The sequence below is a fragment of the Mchenga conophoros genome, linkage group LG7 (assembly GCF_057382185.1).
Source record: "Mchenga conophoros isolate Kocher_MC1m ecotype Shallow Benthic linkage group LG7, M_conophoros_male_GT1.1, whole genome shotgun sequence".
Lineage (NCBI taxonomy): Eukaryota > Metazoa > Chordata > Actinopteri > Cichliformes > Cichlidae > Mchenga > Mchenga conophoros.
Window position 1 is genome coordinate 51,961,247 of NC_140532.1, and position 19,227 is coordinate 51,980,473.

Sequence of the window (19,227 nt, forward strand, 5' to 3'; positions counted from 1 at the left end):
GGAACAAAAAGGCAGCAAACATCCCTTTAAAAGGCTTTGAAGGTCTTCAAGAAGCCTGGAGAACTGTTCCTGAAGACTACTTAAAGAAAGCTGCCTAAGAGACTTCGCACTCTGTTGGCCTGATATATATATATATATATATGCTGTATATCAGCGTATATTTGCACAGTACTGTAGCTCAAGAATTTTCACATAGATACATGTCTAAACTCTGGTAAAATTATGAAGTTGTGACATTTTATATCCAAAAGTATTGTCTAATTACTAAAACAGAGGTTTCCTGCTCATGATTTGCTTTTAATTTCAAAAACATAATATTCGTGACTCATAATTTAGGTGACAATATCAAATGAATAAAGCAGAAAAGGAAAGCCAGTATTACAGGGGCAGTCACAGCAGAAGATGATGACACCTTTTGTTTTGTAAATGCTCAATAAAGGTTAAGTAAGTGCTGTCATCATGAGTAGAGATTCAGATACTCTTTTGCTTTGCCCGTGCTGAGATTTCTTGTAGAAAAAATACAAAGAAAGCATATTACAGCATCTGACTTTATGCGTAATTCCATTCGCTGTGCATCAAACTCACCGGAGAAAATGTTTTCATTATAGCTGACAAATTCCTGCACTGATTGTGTGTTTTTCGCTTTGTAATTCTTGCAATCTTGTCTTTGTACAGTAATATTTTGTATTTAATTAAGAAAAAAAAAGAGATATTTTTGTTTCCTAAGAATGTGGTTTTTCTTTGATCAAATACATGTCAGCTGTCTGGCCTTGTTAAAGCAAACATCACGGTTTAAGTGAGACTGTATACTGGATGCACTGCATCTTTGGGGAATGAAAGACAAGCGAGGTGAACAAACATTTACACAGGGATGTTTGAGGTTATATTTGGAAGCGTGGTTTAGATGTATCTCACACAAAACACACACGGAGGCACACGCACACACTCTTACTGGTTAGAGCCATTTATGTCTATTTGTTCTAAAGCATAATGTAGCAGCTGTCAGGAAAGCAGAGCAGTTTTTAATGGAGGACTAAGACTCTGAAACTGAAGCTGCACAATCCAATATTTTGATATATAATAGGTTGTGATACTTGTAAGTAAAACCAAGAGCCCAGTTTTTCAGCTCTGTCCCATGTATTTGAATGGATAGTTAAAAAAAATCTATTCAATGAGCTGTTAAAGAAAAAGATTTCTGCTTCTCGCAAAGTAACATAAGCAGCATTAAAAGTCTTCTACATCCTTTAAGGGAATAATTAAATCTCTCCCATTTATAAAGGTTAGGGTGCAATGCTGCCTTGTTTATTCTTTTTTTTAAATGGATAGTTAAAACTCCTTGAAGGCTTTCCTCCTGAATGTGTGCAGAACTTTCAAAGGTTTAAAGGAGAGCGCACAGTTTCAAACCTCCAAACTACTTTGCTCGCAGTCTGTGGCTGCAATCACAGCTATATTGTCTGCATTTTACGCACTAATTGACTGTTTATACTGGCGGACGTATTATGCCGCTACAGTCATTATGCACATTGTCAAGCTTAATAAGGAAAAGAAGCACAGCAAAGGCAAATGTAGTCTGAAATAGGTATCCTATTATACTGCGTCTGAGTTTGCTTTCCACATCCGCGACAGTGACATAAGCACATATAAAATATCAGCTCAAGTCGCTGTTTAATCGGCATGTCAGTGAATTGTGCGTGCATGTGTGTGCACTTGTAAACCAGTGACTAACTGCGTGAGATAGGCAAGGTCGTACCCTCCTATCATCAAATAAAGCCAGACTGTCAGAGTGACAGAGTGCTTAGCCCAGCATGATGGAATAGAGCTACATACCAGCCTGTCAGTGGATAGCAGCTTGTATGTGTGTGTGTGAGTGGGAGGGTGTATGTGTTCGTGTGTCTGTGCATGAATTACTGTTTGTGCATTAAAGCGAGCATACTTCCACAAAAACAGTTTCTGAACGTGAACGTGCTTTCCTGTCAGAGTTCCCGTCCGTTTTCCGAAAGATGCAGCAGTGTCAAAGTGAGCAGACTTTTCGTATGGTCCTATAAAAGGATTAACAGCTCCGATTGAGGTGATAATATAGCAGTTACTGATCCGGCCTGGTGTGTTGAGCTGATTGTGATAACGCTTGAGCCTCATTAAGAGATCAGTGTGGTGTGATCCAACTGGGGCAGGTAGGGAGAGGAGATGCATGGTGAGTTGAGTGGCTTAGTGCCTGTCTGACGGCTGAGCTTAAATAAGGAATGAGCCATATGCTGCCACCTCATTAGCATACTGACATACTGTAGCACTGTTGCAGAGGCTGCTGCAGACACACTGAAAGATGAGCAGGTTACTCGCAGAAGGGAGGGAACAGAGGAGAGCGAGTGGGACTCGGAGGAGACAAAGAAGGGAGTGGACTTGATGAAAACATCAGAATCCAAAAGGGAGGAAGAGTGATAACAAGGATGCAGGGATTTAAAAAAAAATAATACCATAAGTGAAAAGGAATTAGATCGCTCCCCGTACTTTGAAATGGATAATTCAAATGCAATCAAATGTTTCTGTTCTGCAGTATTTGCAGTGAAAAGGTGACCTTTAGGGAGCCTTGTTAATTGTACAGCTGTCTTACATAGATTTAGATGTCAGTCAGCAGAGCTGTAGCATCAGTCAGTGATGACCTTTAGAAGAATGTGTTTTCAGGGTCTGTTCACTTGTCTGTACCTTAATACAGCAGACAAATATGTTCACCGGATATCACCAATAGCAGTTCCCATAGTTTTAGCATTTGGAGGGCGTTAATGTGTGGGTTCGCCTGGACGATTTCTGTTTCATTGTTCTAATAGCACCCTATAAGATTTGCCTTTAGAAAAAAGGGCAAAAATTAGAGACCACCAGCTGTTTTAAATGGCAGCATGTTCAAAGAAAATGTGTTCCATAATGCCATGCATGACTCATAATCAGACCAAACCAACACAGCCACCCACAAAATCCACTATTTCTAACATCACGAATCTCAGATTTGCTTCTTTTTTTAAGGGGTTAACTTCTTCTGAAACTATACATTAATAATAACACATAGTTAAATTCTAGTGTCTACTTTTTCCATCAAGCTGTCCACACTATGAAGGGTGATTTTTGCAATAATCTGGTTATGAGAATAAAATATTGGTACTGTGTCAAACTACAAATATGCTGTGATAATATTAGGATACACATATAATTAATTATAATTATAATTAATAAAACAATTAGGGTGGAGTTTACTGCAAAACAGAAATGGGAGATAATTAAAATCACAGAGGATAATTACAAGCAAAATTAAAAGCATATTTGAAAATAAGAATGAGACAGTTAAAAATTGAACTAAAATGAAAAGGTTAAAGGGAAAAGATGAATTTTTAATTGAGATTTGAAAACTCTTAGTGAAGCAGTGTTGATCACTCTAGGATATAAGGAATTGCATTAATCCAGCCTGGGTGTGATAAAGGTGTTGACCACCTTTTCAAGGTTTTAAAAGAACAGAAGGGTTTGGCTTTAGCTAAGAGTCTTGACTGAGAGAAGCCAGCATTGACGACAGATTTAATCGGCAAATCTAATTTGGGAGCAGAAGTCAAGATTATAACAAGGTTCTTTACATGAAGTTTACAGCATGAAGTTAGAGATCTGAGGGATGGAGTCAAATTTGTGAACTGAGCTGCCTGGCAATGAACAGGGTTAATAAAAACATATAGGATTTTGGTTTGGTTTTCACTGAGGGTTAGAAAATTCACTGACAGCCAAGTTTTAATCAAGTAACGCCAGTTTTTTTATTTTTTTATTTTGCGCAATAAAAACCAAAGGAAAACAATGCATTACATAGCTAACAAATTTGGGAGCCATTGCAGTTTCAGGAACCGAATGCATTAAAGCTGCGGTCTCGTTACATACAGGAAAATCTCACTTAAAATAAAAAAATAATAAAACAAAAACACACAAGTGTGCAAAAGAAACAGCCAGTTTTTTCTCTGTTGGGTCTTAATGGCTTAATGTAGAAGCCTTTACCTTACAATAGTCCCCCTGGGGTGACTGCAGCTGTGATTTGGCCATTTATAAGTAAAACTGAATTGAATTGAACTAAATTGGCTGCTTGCAAACTGCAGATGCTGTAAAGTAGGTTGTAATGTGGTGAATACTTAGAGAAAGGTTTTTGTTTGTTTGTTTTTTTACTATAATTAAAACATGTAATAACTGGAAAAAAAACAACAGCCTTTTACACAATCAATAAATAAAGAGTTTAGAGGCTGCATGGGAAAAAAATGGCCGTGTACCAGGTTGATTCAGAGACTGAGATAGAAAATTGTAGATAAAGACTAAATGTAGGGTTTTAGTAACTGTCAAGTGAGTAGAGTGGTGGTACCTTTATACGAAAGACAAATCAATAACTAGAATAACATGCTGAGTTTTCTCGACTGTAAGATACTATGCAGAATATGAGTTTCCCGCACTGCAGGGAGTATCCTCTATAGCACGATGACTCATATGTCAAATAGATATAAATGTGTTTTTTCCATTTTTTTTTTTAAAGAGAAGACGCTAAACAGGATAAAAATCAATGAGCAGCAGCAAAAAAAGATGTATCAGATCAAATCTATGTTGATAAATCATAATGATATTGTTAGTCAGAGTTAACATACTAGTTTTGACAGAGGTGCGCATCTTGGATAGGGCTAGTATAGTACACAGTAACCACCATTAGTGTATTTTAGTGCTTGAAGAGAAGAGAAGAGAAGAGAAGAGAAGAGAAGAGAAGAGAAGAGAAGAGAAGAGAAGAGAAGAGAAGAGAAGAGAAGAGAAGAGAAGAGAAGAGAAGAGACATTTCATGCAGGTTGATGTGAATGGTTGTCAGAGGAAATTGGTCAGTATTTCCTCACTGCCATAACTCATGCCCCAGAGACTGTTGGACAACAGAGGTAGGAGGGATGATGGCAGATAGGACATAAAAGAAGAAAGCTGTCATTACCTGCTCCCAAAACACACACTCAGCACTCATAAAAATAAGTTATGAAGTGTTCAACTATCTATACAAATAATCAAAGAAACAGAGATGCCTGTACATATATATATATATATATATATATATATATATATATATATATATATATATATATATATATATATATAGCCAGAGTAATCCTTTGGGCAAGCATTGCCATCTGCAAAAGGGTGATTTCAAATGCCATTTAAACACATTCTCACGGCTTAGGGTAATGTCTTCTATTATTACTATTTTATTTGTTAAAAGGAAGGGCCTAAAAATGACCACAGCATAAATAATTAATGAGAGTAGATATATCAAAGTGCTCTGCGGGTCTGCATTATCAAATGGTGCTTTTATCGAAAGCACTGCAATCACTCTCAAATATTCAATTCAGCTAAGAACTGAAATGTAAAAGTTTTTGAGATTGAATGTACGATTGTGTGCATGTTGTATCACTCCTCAGGAGGCTTAGAGTGCCTTTTTGAGCATGTCGGAGGCGACGCTATAGGCTTTTCAGCATCTCTATCTGACTCGCAGGTTCTTCAATATTTCATGCCTGTTAGTTTATTGGTTTGAAAAATAAAGCAAATCCAGGATGGAAGTTTCTCCAGTTGTTTCATATCTCTAAATGATCTGTAAGGCACAGAATTGAAAACCTACGAGTACAATCTCACTTCTGTTTAAAGCATGCATTTTTCTTTTTAATGTTTAGTTTGCACACTCAACAGTCACTCTATCCAAATTCAATTTACTTTTCTCGACAATGAAGCAAACCTCTGTTTTCACCCTAAATATCTGACATAAAGAAATAATATTGTGGTGCTGAGACAGAGCATGAGCTGTCCACTGGACGCATTACAGCAGGCAGAGTCAGACATGTCCTTTAGGATATTACTGCCATTAGGCTGGGATGAGTGTTTTTTGGGAATGGGGAAGGTTAGACGGCTGTGGGAGAGATGCTGCACAAACATTTGCTAATTCTACATTTCCTATCTGAGCAAGCACGCGAACAGGACTCTTGATATAGCTGCTGCTACCGTTTAATGGAAAAGCCTCAAGCCTCATCTCGAGCCACTTTTCATTTCTTTCTGTTTTGCTTGGAAACACATAGCAATACATGAGGTAAGGCAGAAACAGAGGTCGTACAGCTTCTTTAAGTAGTCTTCAGAATTTTCAAGGACATTCAAAGCTCTTCTTTGAATGTTGGCTCCATTTTGTTCCAGTCATTGTCGTGATGATCCCACACTGCTTCAGTAATGTTAAGGTCCGGGCTCTGGGGAAGCCAAGACTGCTAGTGTCCCATCGTGTATTTTTCTCTTCAGGTATTTTACAGCATTGGCAGTGTGTTGAAAGCACGAAAAATGAGGTCACTGACAATCAGATGTTTTCCAAATGCTGGATCAAAATCTAATGGTACTTTCATGGGTTCATAATTCAACCAATTTTAACAACGTATCCAACACCACTGAATGTAATGTAGCCTCAATCCATGACAGCCGTCACTGTGTTTTACAGATGGCTGTAGATGCTGTTTCACTTCTCTCCTGACCTCCTCAGTACTTACAGAATTTTCAAATTTGGATCCATCACTCCGTATGACCCGTTGCCACTGATTTTCAGTCTAGTTCTTGTGTAAATTGGCATGTGTGCACCTTTTCTGCCTGTTTCCCCTTCCTTATGAATGGCTTCTTGACAGCCATCCTTGCACTGAGTGAATAGTAGATGAACCAAATGAAGGGCCAGATGTATTTCTCAGGTCCTGTGTCAGGTCTTTGCTGGACTTTCTTAAGAGCATGACTTTCAGATAGTGTTCATTTGCTGTGTTTTTTTTTTTTTTTGTTTGTTTGTTTTTTTGTCTGCCACCTCTTGTTTTGTCCTCTAAGGACACACTGGATGTCATCTTGAGTTATGGCAAGTGTTTAGCTAACAGCTCTTTGGCAATTACCTTGTTGGTGCAAACTGTGCAAGCCTTGGCATTCTTCATAGATATAACTAAAGCGGTGGGAACAAATTATGTGTTATTACAACAGACTAAAACAGTTTCGTTCTTTGTCTTTTTGGCGCAGGTTTCTGTCGTGCAGACACAACAATAGTCCCTCCTTGAGTTAGGTCCATTTTTATGCTGGAATGATTCAGAATTCAGTGTTAAGTGGCTAAATAACAAATTTCAAATGACAAAATAGAAAAACAACTGCTTTGTTTTTTTGTTGGTTTTTTTTTTCTTTTCTTTTTTTTTTAATAAATTTGTTTTTAGCTCTTTGAATGCAAAATATAAAACAACAAGGGCTGGCTTTAGACTTTTGCACAGCACTTTATATAAGTAAAGCTTATACTGGCTTTACAGTTTTTCTCAAATGTTAAAACACAAAAGCCAATCCTGTAACCCAAATGACCAGTAGTCTAAACACATTTACTAAATGTAGCCACCATATTCCAGTACCATAAACACATGTCACATGAAGACACAATTCACAAAACACAACCCTCTGTACTCATAAATCTAAACACATTTTTCCTTGCTAAAACACATGTTGCAAAACAACTCTGCTCATATCCTCAAATGAAAGCCCATGTGATGCAAAATGCTTGCCACAGTCACCAATCTTTGAACACAGGGAACACACCTGGCGTCATTCACTACACACAATGACTCAAAATTGAAGACACTTGTTGCTAATGCTGTACCCACATGTAAAAGCAAGTTCAGAGTGCACAGTATGCTGAAGATTCCAAACAAACACAATGGATGAAGGCAGAGTCAGGGGAAGAGGAATTTGATGCAGAGGAGGGAGAAGAGCTGGCCCTGGAAGAAGAGGAGCAGGCCAATGAGGAAGAGGAGTTCAAATGAGAGGAGGAAGAGGAGCGACCAACGAGGAAGAGGAGAAGGCCAACATGGGAGAGGAGAAGGTCCAGGAGGGAGAGCAAGACAACCTCGTACCATCATTACGAGATGCGAGCAACAGCTCAGCGACATGATGCCGCACAGTGATTGTGGTGTGTGTGTGGTGTGAATAACGTAAATAAAAAAACTTCACACCCTGTTCATGTTTTCAAGATTACTGTTGTGTGCAATAGATTCTGTTTTTGCATTGAGTTGTGTTACAGTAGTGTACGTACATGCAGGATTTTCTATAGATTTATACTACTCATTTGAAACTCACAAATCTAAATGCCTAATCCTCTGCAGAGATCTACGACGATCCGTTACTGTATAGTTTCTAAAATATGCATTGGCAGTTATGAAACAAAGAACCTTCTCACAAATTGAGCATTGTGTTTTCAATTGTTTTGCTGTAGTGTGTAATGCTGTGTATGGTGTTTATAGTTTTGACAGCTTCGAGCTGCTCTCTTGGTGTGGGAGTTTGAGTTTTGCAGTGGGAAGGTGTGGTTGTGTTTATGTAGCTTTAGAGAAGGGTGTTGTGTTTGGACATTGGGGGACCTGGTGGTAACGTTTGTGACATGTGTTTTAGCATTTGAGAAAAACTGTAATAAATAAATCAGTTTTAGCTTCTTGTATCTTGGCACGCGCCACACCAGTGTGATGCTAAATCCCAAAGTCTTGTACTGCCCTTGATCTTTGTCTACATGCAGACTTTAGAAGAATGTTTACAAGCCCTAGCAGAGATCTACCTGTGTTAACCCGGTTTCTCTTAATCCTTTCACCCCACCCAAAAAAGGGAAAAACAGATTTCTTATTTATATGATGTTTCTGAAATCAGGTTACCCCTGCAAGCCAAGAATAATCTTTTTTACTTAAGCACATGTAAATGCAGAAATATGTGTGTAAGCAGGAGTGAAAAAATAAAAAAATAAAAAAAAAATGCTTGTGGATTGTGTTTGTCCTTCTGTTCTCATTTGCTGCTGCTGTGTTTGGAGCACATCTGTCTTTCTGATAGGATTATAAAACATTCACCAGCAGATGTTTGCACTCCTCTTTGAAGATAGCAATTGTGCAGACTGTTGTGGATTTATGAGTGCTTTCATCAGACAGTGTTGAATTTGTCACTATATCATCAATATTCTTAACAATGTAATCAAACTGTTAGAAGCTCCTCTACCAGTCTGTTTTGATCCATCTTATGAAAAGGAGCACGGAGCTGCTTTTGGAGCTGATTTTATTAGCATCAAGTCATGTTTTGTGTATTTATTTTATTTATCTTATTTTCCTCCTGTCTACATGTCTATCTTGGCTATTTCCACATTGTGTCTGTTTTCCATAAATGCTGCTTTAAAAAAAAAAAAAAAAAAGATCATTCCTGTGTGATTCAGTTTGCCTTTATCGCAGATATATTAAGCGCTCAGGAAGATGTTACCATTTACCTTCAGGTAGTGAGCAGAGCAAGTGACATCTGTTGCCAAAGCACCAAACATATAAACATAGTGTGCTCACAGCATGTAGCCTATATGCCAAGAGCTAACAAGCTATTGGCATAATGCCTTTTTTCCACCCAGTCACATGCCAGACTGTAAATCTCCCAGAATCAGCTTTTGAGTGCTTGTGTTGATTCTTCCCTGTGTTCTGGTCTGTCAGTCAGGGTGTCCGTCTGTGCACGCTGCAGGCTCCCAGTAGTTGACAGAAAGCCTGCTGAAGAGCTTAAGGCAGCTTGTTAAGTAGCCTCCATCTACTGCAGAGATTACAGGGAGCTTAATGTAATCATGCCTGTGCAATAGCCCGTGTGTTGGGTGAGATGGTCATTAAGGAGTGGAGATTTGCTTGTTAACGTTGTTTCGGCCATTGTTTTTTTGTTTGGTTTTTTTCACTGCATTTCTTGTTTGCCTGTTTAAACGGTCCTCCTAAAACTACTGACTGTATTTGCATAGAGCATTTAGATGTTGGCCTGATGCTAGTCTTGATTTATTTTTTTTATTTTTTTTGCATGTGTGTGTGTCTGTGTCTAGCCAGTGGCTGCAGGCCCTAAACCCAGAGTCCCTAAATGCAGGGGTTACTTTTTTTTCAAAGAGGTGTCAAGTGAACTTGACTTTTACATGTCTAATACTTAAATGATGTTGATTTGGTGACACAGACACTCTGACAATACATGTTACAGGAGCTGCTGGCACCCTCAAAGCTATTTTTCTTCATCTGTACAGCCTTGTAAATAACTGCTCCTCAAAAAATAAGGAAAAAAAACAAGGGAACAAAGATCCACTCCACTGAGTTAACAAAAATACAGCTGTTGCCACTGCAATTCTGACTTGTACCCTGTGACATACTGTCATAAACAAAATAATACCCTGTTAGTATATCCACATAGGTATAATCCAGCTGTGTGTGTGTGTGTGTGTGTGTGTGTGTGTGTGTGTGTGTGTGTGTGTGTGTGTGTGTGTGTGTGCACCTGGAGACAATAATAAACAGCTCAGTGCCATAGCTGATTATTTTCTCTTTGGAACTACAGTGTACTAGTGGCAGTCTCAAAATTTTATTCTAATATTCCTAAGGGAAGAATCCCATCAAACTTGTGTAGGTAGGGCCAACAGAGTTGGCAATCGGGAACAGGTTTATTTAACACAGGCAGCTCAAGGCTCATATTATCCATGTGCACTGTTTCATTTCAGCTCAGTGCATTTGACTGTCATTCACAGATGCACTATTTTCTCCGTCTGTGGTGTGTTTGTGTCACGGCAGAGCTGTGTGCTACCTTGCTGTAAGTGCATTAATAAAAGCTTCCAAACATGGGTTTATCTGTCTTAAGGCTTTGTTTGAGAATGACAGTTTTGTTTAGACTTAACAGCTGGCACCTAGGTCTCGTCCGATGTGGTGGAGGGACTGTGGATTTTTTTTTATTTTTTATTTTACTGCCTGTCCTCTGATTTATCAGAATAGCCCCCTCTGTGCATTTACAAATCAACGCTGGGTTTCACTGCCTTTTAGCAAAACATATAGTTTGACGGCATGGACTGGCAATTCCTATAGCTTGCTCGGGGAGTCTTCAGATGAAGGGAAGAGAAGTGAGCCTTTATTGAAATAAATAAATAAATCAATAATGCATGAGGGATGAACCTTAATAATCCATTCAGGGAACTTGATTTATAACAGTTACTTACTTAAAGAATTGATTGTACTATGCTATGATACTTTTGGTTTTTTTGTCTCAAGTTTCCTTTAATATTGACTTATTGTTGTGATCCCAGCCTGTATTCACAGTGGGCTTTGTAACTTCGCTTTAGGGTGGTTATATACTTTATGTTGTGTTAGTAAACCCCAGCATCCGTTGCTGAACCCTTTAATAAAACTGCTGCTGTATCATAACTGCAGTTCTCAGTCTGTGTACGGCGGGAGCACTGCCTGCCCCTCACCCACATAGAACAAGTCAGCTTCTGACCTTAGCAGAAACAACTTTGATGTCAGGTACAGCCCTCTAGCTAGACATTGTGTGTGAGGATTTGTCATTTGGGATGTTAAGCTGCATCCTAGTGGAAACTGTGTGCGTGTGTGTGTGTGTGTGTGTGTGTGTGTGTGTGTGTGTGTGTGTGTGTGTGTGTGTGTGTGAGCGTGTGAAGAGGCATACACTCTGAACTGGGTGACTGATTCCATTTCCTGTTTTTTGAAGGTGCGGATGAAAAGCTGTGGGGGTTTGGGGGGAATTTTTGTGACACAAAAATTCTTTTACAATGCGTTCTGACACAGTGCTGACCAGTGTTCGGAGAAAGTTCTGCATTAATGATCATAATGTAGGGATCAGAGCAGACAGCAGTCAGTCACAGCCTCACTCAGACTCTGTGTGCATGTGGATGAGTGAAGTGTGAGGTGCTGAATTTAGTGCTGGATGCTATAAATCAAATCAGGGGAGTGAAGAGCTCCACTAGGATGGATGATTCATAGTGCGAGGTCCAGGAACACATCAACAGGAGAAAACATATTCAGGATAAAGAGGCAGCTGACCGTCACTGGCCTCAAATTTCTGCACATTCTTTACTCAGACATGTCAGCGATGAAAGAGGCCAGAGACAGAAAGTTTGTATTACTCATTGACTTCAAAATTAGAGTGGGAATAGACACATTTTTGCTTTTATCACCATGAAGTAAATGTTGATTGCTAAATTTAATGGCTATAGAGTTACAAAAATAAAAAATAAAAAAACACCAATGGCATTTAGATTGGTTCCCTTCGAGTCGCTCTTTCACTGCGCCATTATATCTGACACCAGGTACTCAATCTCCTGGGAAAATGAAGGGTCGATTTTGCATCCAAAACAGACAGCGCACTTTGTTTATATTCTCTCCAGGTAGTGGAAATGGTGGAATTTGTAACAACCTGTTGAATTGTTTAAACTTTACCTGGTAAAAGAGAAAAGAGCTCCGTAGCTGGAAAAGACAGTGAAGCCGAGGAATCAGAGTAATGGGAACAAATGTTGACTGTAACCTATTTAACACTCATTATGTCATAATAGAACACAAATGCGTTACAATGGCTGGAATATATATGTAAAATAAATAAGTACATGAATATTTAAACTCATTGGTTGTGTTTAGAAGCAAATTAGCAGTGTTTCAAATGTATCTGTACTCATACAGACAAAGGTTCAGATTGACTACACGATCAAGCACCCACTTTAACATCTCTACACATTTTTTTTTCCCCACTCCAAAAAGCCTCGCTTCATTCCACCTCCCAGTGTTGATCAGTGCCTTTCCCTCCTCAAACATGTGAAAGAAAATGATTGGTGTCTCTGCAGAGGTTCATGTCTCCAGGGAAGACACACACAGAGAGAGATTCTGACCTTCAGGGTCAACATGCAATTAAACCTCAGATGGGCTCTCGAGTCTTACAAGAATACTGGCTGTGGAGGGAGACATGACTAGCAAGACAAGAATGTTAACCCTGATATGAACTGAACTGCTTGTTGGTTATCCTGCTTTTGTAGAGTACTGCTCCACGTGACCACTCACCAATGCTGCAGAAGTGATTCACAGTATCGGGGTAGCTGGTACACCAGTATCTCTGATTTTGTGTCAGACAGCAACCCCTGAATTACAGAGCTAGTGGGAAAGGTTAATGAAGACTCGAACATCAGCTCCAAGGATGGCTGCTGACCTTTTGTATAGGAGCTAACAAAATGAATTCTAAAGCAGTGCCTTCATTTCACCCGAGCAGTTTTTCCCTTTATGTTTCAGTGTCAGCGGGACAGATGTTTGAAAGCATGGTGTAAATCTCTCATGTCTATCTTTTATCCGACATGTGTGTTATATGTAAGCATGTAAGCAGCTAGACAGATTTCATTTGAGAGGTAACGGGAAAATAAAAGTCATTTTTTTCAACGACACATTTGCTTCACTGCTGTAACACAAAATACCACAATTTCTATTTTTATTTATTTATTTTTTGTACATAATTTACATTATAAGCCAATGTTACAGCAATTAATATCATTTTTTTCAAAAGTCTTTATCCTGTAAAGCCTTTTTTTAAATGAGTGAAAAGTTTTGTTTTTTTTTAAAAAGGAGAAACTTGCAGATTTATTTTTTCATTTGTGTAATTTTTGCGACATCTGACATTTTTGTGTAATTTATTCCCGTTTTTCCAGAAAACAAAATCACACTGATGATGTAGAGGTCTGGAAATCTCACAAAACACATGTATTAAACATGATTGATTTGGTGTTACAGGGTTAAATATTAGCTGCTTTTGTATCAAATGTAAGATGAACATTTATGAATATGAGCTCGGGTTATGTATAGTAGCTCAGGTTGCAGATCAGGTTTTCGTGGATGACAGTTTGATCTTCAGCCGCTCCACTTTCAGAGGTTTCCTTTGACCACTAAAGTTGTTCCTGATAGCAGGTCATCTGCCATGCATGGCAGCTGTGTCACCACTGGTGTGTGAATTTTCCAAGCTGTTATTTCAAGTAAAAGTTCAAACTTTCAGAGTCTTGGAAATGCGGAAAACGCAGCTTAAATCCCAGAGATTACATGTCTGCTATTTTCAGACAGCTTCCCTGCATACGCTTGACACCATGTGGTAATTGTAGTAAGCAGAACATGTTAACACAACATGACTGTCATTAACTCCTTTCTGACACAAAATGTACAATATGTGTTAATAATAATAGAACTGAATTATAGTGCATTTGCCATCCATCCATCTGTGCTTTCAGCTGCTGGGATGTGGAAATGAGCTACACTCTAACCCTGTGTATGAATGATTAATAATATTATTTACAGTCGAGACAGTATTTGGACAGTTATATGCGCAGCAGTGGAGTGCCAGGTTTCAGCTTTAATTTTAATTTCTGTTTTGCATCAATATTTAACAAAGTGGGTGGTAGTCGTGGCCCTTTAAAACACATGGAACCCAAACTGCAAGGGTTCAAAATAAAATTGGACACTTGGTTATTAAATCTTTCTTGGAGAGCTATCTGTCATTTCAACCGTAGTTCACAAACCAAAAACTGCACACATGGCTCATGGAGAGTTTATTTAGAGTTGCCATTCAGACTGAGGGGGAGCTGTCTGTGAAAAAAGCTCTGCCTTGCTCTCTGATATATGTGAAGACTGTCATAGCGAGAGGCAGGGTACACCCTGGCCAGGTCGCAAGTCTTTCACATTTAATTCGTGGGGTTGAATTAATGAGCTGCATTAACTGTTTAGGCATCTGGGGCTCAAGAATAATTAGACAGTTGACAGATAGATTTAGATAGAGTTTTATGCCCAGGTGAATTCCAAATTAAGAAGACAAAAGACCTGGAGTTTATTCCAAGTGCTGAACTTGCATTTAGTTACTGTTCACCACAACTCTCAATATGAGGTCCAAGGAGATGTCGATGCAAGTGAAAACCCAAATTAATCTGTTAGAGGGAAAAAAGTTTAGGAGTCACTTTAAAAAGGCGTGTGATGGAGATCAGGGATTCTGTTACATTTCCCAGTATTATTATTATTATTAATTTAATGAGGGACTGATACAAAATTATATATTTTATTTTTGGTAGTATTATTTAAGTGATAGTTAGTGGAAGGTGAAGAAACGGGGGGTGGCGGTGTGTTAATGTCAGTAGAACTTACCTGTAAGAGTAGAAGGAGCTCAATCACTTGCTTATGATGTCACGGTCCTGGGTCTTATGACCCAGTGTTTTGAGTTTTAGTTCATTTTGATGTTTATAGTTTATGTTAAGCCCTTCAGGTTTTCTAAGTTCATTTGTTACCATGCCTAGGTGATTTTAGTTCTTATTAATTCCCCCTCGTGTTTCCAACCCATGTTAAGTCTCCCCTGCTCTTCATGTGTTTCAAGTCTGTGTCTTACGTTGTCAAGTTCTGGTTGTCATGTCTGCGTTTCATTATGTTTCCTGTTTTATTTTGGAAGGAGTCATGTGTTCTTGGTTCTTTGTATTTAGCTTCACTGCTCCTGTCATTAGGTTCATGTTAGTCAGCTGTTTCCTCATGTGTCTCCACTTCCCCTGATCACCTCATGTGTGTATTTAAGTCCTCTGTTTTTGCATGTCATTTGTCAGGTCGTCTGCTCATCCATGTCTCATCTCCAGGTATCTCTGGCAGTTCACTATGCTTAAGGTTTTTTCATGTTTAGTTTTAGTTCACCCAGTTTAGGTTAGTGTTTCGTGTTCACCTATGCCCTATTGTTTGGTACCCTTGTTTCTAGCCTCAATAAACGGCTTGTTTTGTTAATCCACGTCACGTTTTGGTCTGCGTTTGAGTCCTCTTCTGCAACACATACAGTCTGCCCCAGCCAGACTGTGACAGTTGGAGCATCTGGCATAAACCAATGTGCAAGGCTAGGGGAGGTTAGGTTAAGATGTTTCTGATAAATATAACTGATTAAAGCATATATGTTGTTGAACTATTTATAGGAATGTACTTTTTTACTAGGCTTTACTACCCCAAGACTTGACCTGAGGTAGATAGAGTACTGCTGCTTTTCATAGTGGCTGGTATGTGTTGTGTTTGTGAACACTCTCACTCTTGTATTCAGCTATTAAAAGGTTTCTGGTCAAGGTTTGGGTCAAACTACTGTAACTCTTGATCCACTAGCACAGTCGAAAAATGTTAACGGCTCTTGAAAGCATTAACTCTTTTTCAGTGATATTAGCGTCATTGCGGTTATCCCAGACACGGCACCACAGAAACATGGTGAAAAGAAGACAAATGTCTCATAAAATGTCTGTGTTCTGTAGAGCTCCATCACAAACACTCACACTACTGTCTCGCAACCAACCTCCGTCTTTGCGGTGCTGCTGTGACACTGTTCCTGGGTTTCCCGTAATCACCCTATTACCACTGAAAAGCACAGAGTCACTGCTTTGAGGAACTGTTGGAACTCTTTCAATTGAGCAAGTGGTTCAGGAGTTAAAGAAGTTGATAACATATTGCAAAACAACCATCTGACACCCGACACAGGTTTCGCTGTAGAGGGTTAAAGACCACAAGTTGGTGAATGACTTTTATCTGAACTCCATGCCTTTTTGTTCAAACCACAAGCAACCACTGGCTAAACTCAAAGGAGTGAACTACCCAGTGCATTAACACCATGATGTCTAAAAGATGGCAAGAAGACAGATAAAATGGATGATCGCAGAATTCTTTCCTTGGTTAAGAAACATGTGTTCTTCAATCACATCAAACACCAAAAAAACATATTTGTCAGAAATTCCATGCCTACATTCTAGTAAGAAATCTCACCTTCTCTGTCAAATATGGTGGATGACAGATTTTTAATATTTAGCAGAAAAGGAACATAAGGTTAAACATAAGGTCAAGTAACAAAAGTGGCTGAATGAAGGCCGAGAGAAACTAAATGCTGAGGAAGAGCTAATGGTGGCTACAGTAAAGGTCAGGGAGAGCATCACCATACAAAGATGCAATATCTGTGGGATATGATTTAAAAATTTAAAATAATTTGTGATGTAATTTAAGATAGGAGTCGTGTTTAGGCACAACAGAGACTGTACAGTGCACAGTAAAGAGAGTTAAGATACTTATCTGAGAATCTTGGTCAAGTTGTGCAAGTTCCTGGCTCACCCGTTGAACGGCCACTTCAAAAAGTTAATTCCGAGAAGGTTTCTCATGAGCAGGACCAAGAGATCTCGCATTGCTATCATCCACCTGCAAAAATCACTGCCATTGTGGGAACAGTCAGTGATGATGGCCGGGATTCGGGACATCGCCAAGATCTGCTGCACTCTGCACATTGAGGATTACCAATGGTGCATGTGTCAGAATGCTGAAGGCAGGAGTTCAGATGACCTTTGACCAGCTGGCTTTGGCTTCTCCCAAAGGCTAAATGCTGCCGTCACAACCCAAGCAAAAACAGAGGGCTGGACGGGCTCTTTGGAAAGAACTCTTGGAACAACCTCAAAGCCGTAAATTAAATGTTTTTTGCTGTCTATGACATCTAAGACAAATAAAAGGCTGGCTGCACTAAATAAATGAATAAATAAATAAAGAACACATCACTCCTACTAGTGGCAGTCAGTCACACTGCTTTCATACTAATTAGTAGATTCAGAGTTATTATAAGCAGCAACATTTCTTCATGTCATCTTGTGGAAATTAAGAAGTGCAATCACTGCCATCATTACTGGCAGCTGAGACACTTGCTCGATGGTCTAATGTGCCACAACCAGAGGAAAGACAGTCTTATGGAAGTGCTGATACAAATCCCTTTGTTTCACTTTGAGTAAATGGTAGTTTCAGATCTATGCAGTCCTTGCAAAACAATGAGCTACACTGTTTATAATGCATGTTTAGAGGCAAAAGAAAAAAACAGCTGTTTAGTTTCTACTGAAAAGAGGATAAACAGTGGCTATGTTGCATGAGTCTTTATTTTTCTACTTTAAATGAATCCCATGAAAAGAAAAACGATGCTGTTTTATTGTGAAATATGTATATTCTTGGCTTAAGTCGTAAGCAGTGACTCTGTAAAAGTTCTGTTAGCTCAACATTAAATCACTCACTGTCCTGTAATAATTGTTGATTTTATTTAATGATTGACAGAATGTTTTTTTCTTTTTTTACTGTAAGCCCATAGAAAAAATCATAAAATGTTTTGAATGGCTGTAAGGAAGGTCTTTATGAGTAGGTAAAGCTGTAAAACGTATGTAAATGCATTTTCCAAAGTCATCCAGTGGGACAGATTAGAGTCTTTGGTGGACCATGTGTTTGATATTTCTGAGCTATAGTGTTAGAGCTCCTGTTTTATCCTGCTTCAGTACAATGTCTCAAACACTTTAGTGTCACATAGTATTAGGAAATGATCTAGTCTTGTTAAAAACAAATAATAATAATAATAATAAGCGATTAACTGACAGACATTTTTAAAGATTTTTGTTTACAGCTTTATGTAAGTTATAGCAATAAATAAATAAAAACCCACATTTCCATTACTGACTTCAGATGAACTGGGGCAGCTACCAGTATTAGAGAACATATCGATCTAGAATGGGGAGAAAAATTCCTGCAGTGATAAGTGATGATGATGATTCAGTAATGAAGATTAAGACAATTTTGTAGACAATTATCAGGATGAAGATGATTAGGACGTAACCGTCGCTCAGCAGGGTTTCTTTGTCTGTGCGGATGTTAAAAGCAAACATGGCTGTTGGTGCCATCTGGTACCTTGTGGTATGCTTGGGAATTAGTCATGCTGAATATATACTGTCTCAGGGAATTTCTTTTGTCATTTTGCCATTTACATGGTCTCCAACAGTAGGTCCTAGACCGTTTTCCATCTGCATGCATTTCTCTTCTGAAGCACATTTCCAATTTCCTTTCATCTTGGGCCTGATGCTTGGGATGTCAGCACTTGTAATAGATAGAGTGTTTCATTTGGCGCTACAGATGCTGCACCCTCACACATGCATATGGCTAAGCTAAATCGCTAAGTATCTGCTAAGGTTTTCCTTGTTTCTCATACTGGAAGGGATGCTATAAAAAGCTCATCATATAATTTCACTGTGCACCACTGTTTTTAGAGACTTTTATGATACGTGGTGAAAAGCAATTTCATCTTTCTGTGTGTATTTAGAATTATCATTTTATGAATATCATCTCTTTTCTGGGATTTTTTTTTCTTTTCAATTACATATGCAGATTCCCCTGCAATTTGATTCAAAGTCAGTCAAGATTTAATGGATTCCTTTTATTATCTTCCGACAAATTGCCTTTTTAGTGGGAAGAGTGTTTGCATTATTCATTTGTGAAAGAGCAAGCATTTATGAGTTCATTTAGTTTAGTTCTGGATGAGCTCAGCGACCAACAGAGGGGCTCAGAATGAGTCATCACA

At 38.7% G+C, this 19,227-nt stretch overlaps 1 protein-coding gene across 2 annotated transcripts in view; it reads left to right on the plus strand.

The window, feature by feature from the left end:
• fibcd1b (fibrinogen C domain containing 1b) overlaps window positions 1–19,227 on the plus strand; it is a 125,501-nt gene that overhangs the window by 68,946 nt on the left and 37,328 nt on the right. The window lies entirely within an intron of this gene.